This window comes from Diabrotica virgifera, chromosome 2 (genome assembly GCF_917563875.1).
Source record: "Diabrotica virgifera virgifera chromosome 2, PGI_DIABVI_V3a".
In the NCBI taxonomy this organism is placed as follows: domain Eukaryota; kingdom Metazoa; phylum Arthropoda; class Insecta; order Coleoptera; family Chrysomelidae; genus Diabrotica; species Diabrotica virgifera.
The window spans coordinates 106,658,405-106,669,199 of NC_065444.1; positions in this window are offsets into that span (position 1 = coordinate 106,658,405).

Genomic DNA, 10,795 nt, shown 5'->3' on the forward strand with positions numbered 1-10,795 from the left:
AAATCTTTTAATAAAGGATCCTGTATTTTGACGTAACGTGTCAAAAATGTGACATATTTGTCAAATTATGTGAAGAAACAAGAAAAGAAAGTCGTCTAACTTCACTTTTATTTATGTTTTTATCACATCTGGATATTTTTGATCTAAGTTGAAGTTTTATTTATTAAAAAGAACTCCTAAATAAAGGAATAACAGTTTATTCTCAGATATAGATTATTAATGTTTTGACCCAAATCAATATAAAAAAGAATATTTAAGACCATTGAGTTATTAGAAAAAGTTTGTAAACAGGAATTTAAATATAATTTTTGTAAATAATTTTAGTGTTTAATAATTAGGTACAATAATCAGACATAGAATTTCTTTACAACTCATTTAAACTCCAGACATTTTTGTATAGAAATAAATATTTTTATTACAGATATATAAGATGTACCTTCCTAATTTCAATTAATTTGAATGCACAAGTATCATACTTGAGACATTGTGGAAAAGTTTAGGATTTGTTCAAATTCTGCATTCAAAGGTAGAGTTCAATTCAACAGATATATAACATAAATGGTATTAAAATATAAACGGGTTCATACAATAAAACAAAGATTTAAGTGGTTAAGTATTTATTTTTGAAATTTTTTATCCTTGATGTATTAGAATCTATATCGTTTTGAACCAAAAGTATTACACTTTCGTGCCATCAGCTTTTGTTTATTTAAATATACTGTCAAAATAATTCATCCACCATAAAGCTAATTCATCTATTATTTTTGTCCTTTAAAACACAGTTTTGGGCTATGTCGGCTCCATCTTTGTTGCCGAGCCACAAATCTTCGAGGGTACAAGGATAGTTTCTGCATGTAAGAAGATGTTCCATATTCTGTATTTTTCCATAGTCACAGTTCACATCAGCTTGGTCTATTTTCCTCCATTTTATAATGTTTGATTTTACTGGAGCGACCCCTGGTCTTATCCTATTTATAGTTTTCCGTGTTTTAAAGTCTAGGTCTAGAGATTGTCTGGTTCATTGAACCTAGGGAAGAGGAAAATACTCATCCTGCACTGTTCCAAGGAAGCTTTTCCTGGATTTTAGTCGCTTTTGTGGCGTTCAAGCTTTGTATAGGGCATTCCACTCATCCACAATCTGTTTAATTTTCTATATGTGCTCTGCAACGCATCTGTGTATCAACGGTTCTACAAAACCCGTTAAAACAAATTGTTCATACATTTTTGCTAGTTGTGGAAGTCCTTTTAACGGAAAGTGATATAACATATTTTAAAGGATACGTAAAATCAAACATTAATATGTATTTATAAATTTATTAAAAAACTGCTAATAATAAAATACTTAAAATCAGACACCAATATTAAACTATATATATACTATACCTATTTATTTATAACTTTACTAGCAAACTGCAGTCCAATAAAAATAAAATTATCAACATTAACCATTTAAACTTGCCTTAAATTGCGAATAATTTTACCACAAACAAACACACACAAAATGTAGTTGCACTAGATTTGCTCCTGTTTGAAAATGTACTGCCACAGCATGTTCGATTTGGCGAATGGATTTAGTGTCGGCAGTCATAAATATAAACCCAAATAAACAACAAAGCTTGTTCCATTAAATCGCACCACCTTCATATTTGTTAGTGCAAATTTCAATGAAACTGTAAAACTAGTAAAACTGAACAAGCTCATATTATTCTTTAAATATAACTTGCATCTTATTTCACATATTAATATTGGAAATATTCTCTTCAAAATACAAAATGTTCTTTCAATAACAGCTCTTGAAGCAATTTGTGATTAATTACACAGCACTTCAACTGCTCCCTAACAGATACATTGTCCATAAATTCTCCATTTCGTATACCCATAATATGCAAAAGTATTTAACAACTCCTTAACTCCCTTATAACATAGTATTTCTAATTTCACTTTCATGTTGTACTATGGTTTATGTTAAGTATTATGGGATATGTTGTTCTTTAAATGACAAAATAATTAAATTCAACGTTTTACTCTTTTCAATGATCTTATTCTTAATTGTCTTGTTCTTACTCTTATTTTAATTTTTATCTCTATAATAAGGTCTTTTTCACTCTTCTATGGTCTTATTTATACCATAGAGAAATAACAACAAGGAGAGTGCTTGGTTGCATACATTTGATTGTCACACTAGACGCTAGCGACTCGATGAACTACTTACCGAACTACACGGCTAAAAGCGGGCGTGGCGGGATATTTAAAATTATTTTAGACTTCACTTAGCTATGAAGATCTATTTACAAAAACAAAATAACTGTATTTTTAAGTTTTCTTTAATGTTTTAGTGTAAAAACCTAATTTCTATGAAATAATTTGGAAATTGTAATATTATTTACACATTATCTTATTTATAATGTCATAAATAATATTAAAATTTTAAATTTTTTCATAGAAATTATATTTTTACACAAAAAATATTAAAAATACAGTTATGTTGGTTTTGTAAATAGGTCTTCGTAAAACATGGGAATAAACACTGGGAAAAAAACTACACATTTTATTTTTATTAATCTTCACAGCGACCTCTTTATTCATCTTATATTTTACAAAATGCAGATATTACTAGTTTGATTAGTAGCCTAAAAATATCTAAAGAAAAATATTTTTTTTCAGAACTTTCAGAAAAATAGAAAATAATATAAACACTGGGAAAAAAACTACATATATTTTATTTTTATTAATCCTCACGGGGACCCCCCACTTACCGCATGCATGTATGGAGTGCTGATAAAACAAAATAAGAAAATCTATGCAGTAAAATTGTTTTGAAATAATGATGTAAAACACAGATCAACACAAAATGCATGCATGTCCCCGCTCTTTATTCTTTAATTATCTTATCTTTTACAAAATGCAGATACATATTACAAATTTGACTAGTAGCCTAAAAAAATCTTAAGAAAAAAAATTATACAATACAAACAGAACTTTACTAAAGCTAAAATAAAAGCCTTTAAAATATCAACTAACTGTTGTAGTTCCCTCAGAACTTTTTAGAAAAATAGGATAAAATATATAAACACTGACAAAACAACTTCATACATTTTATTTTTATTAATCCTCACGGGGACCCCCCACTTACCGCATGCATGTATGGAGTGCTGATAAAACAAAATAGGGAAATCTATGCAGTAAAATTGTTTTGAAATAATGATGTAAAACACAGATCAACACAAAATGCATGCATGTCCCCGCTCTTCTTTATTCTTTATTTATCTTATAGTTTACAAAATGCAGATACATATTTGATTAGTAGCCTAAAAATCTCTAAAGGAAAATATTATATAATACACTGAGAACTTTACTAAAGCTAAAATACAAACCTTTAAAATATCAACTTACAATAAATAAGTAAAATACTTTTAGGTGATAAACAAATCGAACAAACCTGCAATTTAAATAAATGTTTATAAGAGAAATCAAAATGTTTGCCATTAAAAATTGTTTAACTTTACACTATATAGTCCCCAGTACAAGGACCTAAAATTTCAGTGATACATATAAGTTTTAAACTTTGTGTTTGCATTCCTTGCGACATGTCCGACAAACTTTTCCTCTGTGAAATCTTTCAGAGTTGCTATGTTTTCGAACGCTTAGTTCTCAAAGATGTCACTTTTACGTTATTGTCTCTCAATACAAGTTTGGTTTATTTAAATACAATTATGGTCACAGAGGAAAAGTTTGTCGTACATGTAGCAAGGAATGCATACAAAGCTTGAAACTTATATTATAATATAATATATCAGTGATATATTATAGATATACTATACAGGGTGTCCCGAAAAGATTGGTCATAAATTATACCACAGATTTTGGGGCCAAAAATAGGTTGATTGAACCTCACTAACCTAAATACAATAGTGCACACAAAAAAAGTTATAGCCCTTTGAAGTTACAAAATGAGAATCGATTTTTTTTCATATATCGAAAACTCTTGAAGATTTTTTATTTAAAATAGACATGTGGCATTCTTGTGGCAGCAAAATCTTAAAAAAAAATTAAAGTGAAATTTGTGCAGCCCCTCAAAATTTTATGGGGGTTTTGTTCCCTTAAATCTCCCCAAACTTTTGTGTACGTTCCAATTTAATTATTATTGTGGCACCATTACTTAAACACAATGTTTTTAAAACTTTTTTGCGTCTTAGTAATTTTTCGGTAAGCCAGTGTTTATCGAGATATTTTGAATATTTGTGGAATCCACTACATATTTTGTATATGGTAAGTACGATTATAGAGACCTGTTAATAATCTGAAAATTTATTTATAATTTACATTTTTAGGTATATTTTGAAAAAGAAGCCACATCTCGATAAAAGGTGACTTATCAAAAAAGGACTAAGAGGCAAAAAAGTTTTAAAAACAGTTTGTTTAACTAACGGTACCACAATAATAGTTTAATTGGAACGTACACAAACATTTGGGGGGTTTAAAGGAACAAAACCCCCATAAAATTTTTATGTAAATATATTAAAAAAGAAGCCGTATCTCGATAAAAACTGGCTTATCAAAAAAATACTGGGAGGCAAAAAAGTTTTAGAAACGTTGTGTTTAACTAATAGCATAACAATAATGAATTAATTGGAACGTACAAAAAAGTTTAGGGGGGTTTAAGGGAACAAAACCCCCATAAAATTTTAATGGGGTGGACAAATTTTACTATAATTTTGTTTTAAGATATTCCTGCTATAAGAATGATACATGTCCATTTTCAATAAAAAATCTCTAATAGTTTTCGATATATTGGAAAAAATCGATTTTCATTTTGTAATTTCAAAGGGCTGTAACTTTTTTTAAGAGCACATTTGTACTAAGGTAAGTTAGGTTTAATCGAACTATTTTTGACCCCAGAATGTGTGGTATAATTTATGACCATTCTTTTCGGGACACCCTGTATTATAGATATATTATATCAGTGAGATTTTAGGTCCTTGTACTGGGGACTACTATACTATGTTAGTTATACAGTGATGAGTGTGCTGGAGTGTGCACAAAAGATGGAAAACACATTCAAGTTGTGGGATAAAAAGAAATGAAACTAGGAGGTGTGAGATTTAGCAATAAAAACTTATAAATTTACATTCTACTTATTGTTTCCCACCTTTAGATGTATCAGACGAGTTTGGCAATTGCCACAATGACAGTGACAGTTTTAGTTGACATGCTCCTCTGATATGTCTAAAGGTGGAAAACAATAAATGGAATGTAAGTTTATAGGTGTTTATCGCTACATCTCCCACCTTCATTAGTTTCATTTCTTTTTATCTCAAACTGAATATGTTTTCCCTCTTTTGCATTATTTTGCCGATGATTAGCTTGCTCATCACTATATAAATGTGAATACAATATAATAAAATTTACCATTAACTATTTCACTGATCATTATTGTTATCAGATTTAGCCCTACAGCTCAGATTCCGTCTAAGGGAGGGATTATTAATTTTCTTATTAGTATTAATTTTCTTTTTTCGTAAATCATTTTTTTGCAAATCTTGAGAACTTCTATAAACATCATCATAATATTTCTTAATTATTAAGGATACAGACACATCTAGACAATAATTAAACACATAATCCAAATGTTGGTTACAAGTAAACCACTCGGTTACATACTTTTTTATCAGAATTTTAATTTTTTTGACCAAATGGTTTATATGTCCATTAATGACTAATACCGCAATTACAATATCGTACATTTTGGCTAAATCTACTAGAAAATTTTTTGTAACATAATTTAAACTTAATTTATTATCACTATATTCTTTAAACATTGTAAATGTATGGTGTGGTTCCAAACAGTCAGATATGATATTAGCTGCACACACCTCACATTCTTTATATTTAAGATTTTTTATTATAAACCCAGCAACATATGCTAATTATGCCTATTCTGTAACTCATTTCGATGATAGAAGTCAGTAAAATCGAATAGAAGTGACCAAGTCGAATAGAAATAGTCCAAATCCGTATTCCATAACTACTTCGGAATCTACAATCGTAATGTGAATAGAAATCACTTCGACAGCATTTACCCTGTCGAGATGAGATTTCGATTATCGGAATTGTGGTTGACGCAAGCGCATTTTGTTTTGTTTTGACGTTTATATTTTATATATAAAAATAATTAATTACATACTACTTATTTATAATTATTTATAGTATTTGTACCTTTTTTTAGCTGCTTAATTTTTAGTCTGTGGTGTTATTTGTTTAGAGAACTATATATATTTCATTTAGACATGTTGTACGAGTATGAATAATTGGACCTAACCTTATTTATTTGCTACTTGGCGTCTGAATGTTTCCCATTCACATTGTTGCCATATTTTGTTCGCATATTTCTTGTACAATTGCAATCAATGGTATGCACAAGAATAGCATACGATAGACTTCTTATGCGTTAATTGATAAATACATATTATACCAGCATACTTGTATATTTATCAGTCAACGCTCATAGTCTGAACAAATTATAGAAAAGATGCCATTTTTGGGAAACGCTGTTTAGAAGTTATTTCAACTGGAATCGAATCTTAAAGATTGCATATTATTAGTAATATCAATTTTAAACAATTTATTAATAATAATGAATTAATAAAATCAATTTAAATATCTTTGATTTAAAAGCATTTATACTTCTTATCTTCACTTATCTTTTTTATTTATCAGTTTATCTTATTTTTTATATCAATTTTAATTAACTTTAATTTAAAACCATTTATCCTCTTTTGAGCTTTTTGCATCCAGTATTTACACGAATATTTTATTTACTTCTCAAAACTTTGAGGATAGTATGAAGAAAGTATGAAAACATTGAGGAAATGGCAACGGTGTCATATTTCAAGTAACAAAATAGGTCACAGAACACAATTTCGCTGGTTACTGCGCGGTTGCCACCTCCTCAGAACCGCGTGAAATAGAAGTCAGAGATTTCGATTACGATATGAGTTACAGAATACCGATCCAAACACAAAAATTACGCGATAGATATCAAACATTCCGATTTTGGGTAATTACGATTCGACTTGGTCATTTCTATTCGATTTGTTAAAAGTTACAGAATAGGGCTGAATGTGTTACCTTCATGACCTGTAACATCTGTATCAGGTAATGGTAGAGCTAGATTTTCTATTTCATTCACATCTAAAACATCTAAATCAATAAAATCATTTTTGGTTATTGAACTTTCCAAAAAGTCTTGCAAATTATCAAGAATAGAGCCATATCTTGTTATTTCTCTATGATTTATACGAGATTACAAATAGAATTTTATAGGTTATTTTTATATTTACAAAAATATTTAATGTCATTTGTCAAAATAAAAGATCCCTTAAAACTGCTTTTCGATAACTCTCATTACACATGTCCTGTATTTGTCCTTTATTAAAAGATCCTGTAATAAAGGAACTTTTAACTTCGAGTTTCGATATCTCTCTAGGCAAATAAAGGATCCTTTATTACAGGATACTTTAATAAAGGACAAATACAGGACGGGTCTAAAAGAGTGGTATTGCAAACGCAGTTAAAGAATCTTTTATTTTGACAAATGACATGAAATATTTTTGTAAATATAAAAATAACCTATAAAATTCCATTTGTCGATATAAATTAAAATAAGATAATTGAAGAGTAAAACGTTAAATTTAATTATTTTGTCATTTAAAGATGTTTAGAGAACAACATAATATATCCCATAATACTCATCGTTCAATAATATGGAAGTGCAATAAATTGGAAATACTATTTTAGGAGTTTTTAAATACTTTTGCATTATGGGTATATGTAATGGGGAATTTCTGGAGAATATATTATTAGGGAATAGTGGATATCCATTCCTCAACTACAACTACCGAATGACACCATTCCAGAATTTTCAGACAGAAGTTGTGTTTTTATAATCCATCACAAATCCCTTCAAGAATTGTTATTGAAAGAACATTTGGTATTGTGAAGAGATTTCCCATTTTACCATATGTAATGAGATGCAAGTTACCTTTTATTCAAAGAATAATATCAGCTTGTTCAGTTTTACATATTGCAGTAGTACATAATAGAGAAAACGTTGAAATACTGGCAAATGAGTGTGCTGTTGATATTGATATAGAAGCTGTGGCAGTATATTTTCAACCAGGAGCTAATCTAATGCGACTAAATTGTGTGTGTGTTTGTTTAAAATTATTGTTCGACATTTAAAGCTAGCGCTTAAACTAATTTTATTTTTATTGGACTGCAGTTTGTTAATAAATTTATAAATAAATATAAATATTATATTGGTGACTGATTTTAAGTATTTTATGATCATTAGCAGGTTTTAAATAATAAATTTATAAATATGTATATACATGCTATTGGCGTTTGATCTTTTATCCATTATGGCCCTCTCTTTCTTTCTTTTCACCTCTGGATAACTAGTTATCAGGAAGTTTATCTGACAGATTAGATACTAATAGATATCTGACAGAGAGAAACTTCCCGTTAACTAGTTATCCGGAGCTGAAAAGACAGATACTAAGGATACTGTTATATAAACTTCCCAATAATTAGTTATCTGAAAATGAAAAGACCTCTAATCTGTCAGATAAACTTCCTGATATACAAAAAGATAATAGAAGAATTAAGCTTTATGCTGGTTTTTATTAATTTTTTTGGCAATGTTTAAATAAACAAATACTGATGGCATGAAATGGATCACGAACAAGGAGGAATGAAGAAGGAATTGGAGATTGTGTTTACCATTAAACGCATAAAACTGCAGTATCTGGGACACATATGATAAATCAGCACCGTTACTCCCTGCTGCAGTACATATTGCAAGGTACAGTCAAAGGTAAGCGAAGACCTGGTAGAGGGAGAATATCAATGGAACTGTTGCGAATCGCAGCTAGCAAGGTTACGATTGCTATATGATTTCCAACATTCGAAACGAATAAGAACCAAAAGAAGAAGATGGCATGAAAATGAAAGTGTATTAATACTTTTGATTAAAAACTTTATAGATTCTAATCTATAAAAGATTAAATTTTCAAAAATAAATACTTGAACCTTTGTTTTATTTTGTTAACCTGTTGTTATATATCTGTTGAATAGAACTCTATTTTGAATCTAGAATTTTAACAAATCCTAACTTTCATTAAAATTTATTGATCTTATATCTTCAATCTCTTATGTCTTCAATAAATATTTATTTCTATAGAAAAATGTAAAATATATTGAGTTTAATAAATGAGTTACTGATATTTTAAGTCTGATCATTGTAATTAGTAACAATTTAAAATTATTTACGTAATATTCCTTTTTACAACTTCTTGTAATAACTCAAGCTTCAATAAAATGTTCTTTTCTATATTCGTTTGGGTCAAAACATCAATAATCTATATCTCAGAATATTACTTAGAGTTGTTTTTAATAAATAAAACCCAACATACAACTTTATTGATGAAAGTTTAATCAAATATCAATCCCACAATACATAAATTATCAATCCAAAGAAGCGACAAGATAAATTCAAAATACAAGTGAAGTTACACCTTTCTTCACATTTTTGACACGTTATGTCAAAATAAAGGAACTGTGTCCTCTAATTTTCCTTAAATACAGGCAGCCTGTATTTTATTAAAAGACAAAAATAAAAGACGCAATACTGCGCATGCTTATATGTATGTCAAAATAAAGGATCTTTTATTACAGGTCGACTTAAAAGACGTTGGCTCTATTAGAGAGATATCTGACAGATCTCTCTATTAGAGAGATATCGAAACTCGGAGTTAAAAGTTCCTTTATTACAGGATCTTTTAATAAAGGACAAATACAGGAACTCTCTATTATCCACAATGAACACTCAGGATGTGACGTCACTAAAGGCCCCGTCTCACCATCAAATAATTGACAGTTATTTGATCAAACTTGACAGTTAGTGACACCAGCGTTGCCAGGCCCAAAAAATTTATTTTCCCAAATTGTGTTTTAAAAGTTGCCAGATTTTCAACAGAATTCCCCAGATTTATAAGGTTTTTCCAACTCGATACAAAACCGTTATTAAATCGTTACGCGCATGCGCAATAACGAAAATTTATGCGTAGTTACACATTTTTCGTTACTGCGCATACTCGTAACTGTTAAAGAACGATTTTGTTTGGGGAACTCCAGGGAATATCATTGTTCGCGGTAGTCACAATTCATCAAACTGTATTGAGAGTGGCCTATATGTGGAATCAGTCACCACGATCTTGTCGTTGTAAAACAATTAATATTCACGTAATTACTGGACTTTCTAAAATAACTATCTTTTACTAAATTTAATAACATATTTTAGCCAGTTGGATTTCCCCAGATATTAGTCATTTTAAAAAAGTTTTTCCCCAGTCCCCAAAATTTATCAATTTTCCCCAGTTCTGGGGAAAATTCCCCAGACCTGGCATCCCTGAGTGACACAAACTATACATACTAACTGTCACTTTGTGTCACTAACTGTCAAGTTTGATCAAATAATTTGATCAAACAGTTTGAGCAAACTTGACGTACGTGAGGAAGTACGTCAAAGTGACGTCACAATTGCAGTTTTTTTGAAATTCTAAAAATCTGTGCTCTCACTATCAGTCTAGTTTGATCAAATTTTTTGTATTGAGTTGTCTAACTTGTTTGTACTTTATTTAAAATTAAAATTTTTCATTATTATCCACAATGAACACTCAGGATGTGACGTCACTAACTGTCACTTTGTGTCACTAACTGTCAAGTTTGATCAAAT